This window comes from Populus euphratica, unplaced genomic scaffold (genome assembly GCF_000495115.2).
Source record: "Populus euphratica unplaced genomic scaffold, PopEup_1.0 scaffold188.1, whole genome shotgun sequence".
Taxonomy (NCBI): Eukaryota; Viridiplantae; Streptophyta; class Magnoliopsida; order Malpighiales; family Salicaceae; genus Populus; species Populus euphratica.
The window spans coordinates 209,668-210,554 of NW_011499966.1; positions in this window are offsets into that span (position 1 = coordinate 209,668).

The window sequence follows — 887 nt, forward strand, 5'->3', positions numbered from 1 at the left end:
TTATTCAATAGTTATAATAGTTATAATGAAAGTTATGGATTTTTTTATCAAGTCAATCACCTTGTATAATGTAGGTTTTTTTCTTGAGCTTAATTGTATCCCATCAATCCATATACATCCTTACAAGGCTATTCACATAGCTTAGTTATAACATATCTACAACTAAATGATCACAACTTCTAACATCATTTTGGTTGGAATATGTCAGGTTTCACCTTAACAACTTATTATCCCCTTTTTTTTATTGTTTAGTTAAGGTTATTTTTACTTTATTTTGTATGGACTTTGTATATTAAGCTAATGAAGCTTGGGTTTGTTGATTTGAATTTTGATTTCATAGATTTTAGTTGAGAATTTATGAAATTTTTGGTGATATGTTAATTTTTTATATCACACATCATACAAATAAACATAACATGATTTCTGAATCAATTATGGGTATAAATCACTATTAGGATAAAATATTTTTTGGAAATGCATTTTGTGTGATGATACTTTATTTTTTTTTAAGGTTACTAGATAGGTGGCTCAAGATCTATGATGGGTCGGATTAATTTTTATGTAACTTAAAAATCAATGCTTGGGCATTTTAAAGATGTTTTATAAAAGAAAGAAAAACCCATGTTTATTCAATAATACGATAGAAAAGGCAATGACAGTAAATGAATTGCATCTTAAAAGAAAAGATGATAACAATAACTAGAAGAAAAGGAATGCTTGTCATAAGGAAAAAAATCACAAAGTTGAATTCTAAGATAATTCAATGTTAAAGAAAAAAATAAAAAATAACAAAGTAAAGCATCTCGATTCAATCCAAGTTAGTATGCAAACTCACAACTTAGGTCGTGAGGTCAAGCCAACATCATGGAAAGCAAATTGAAAAAAAT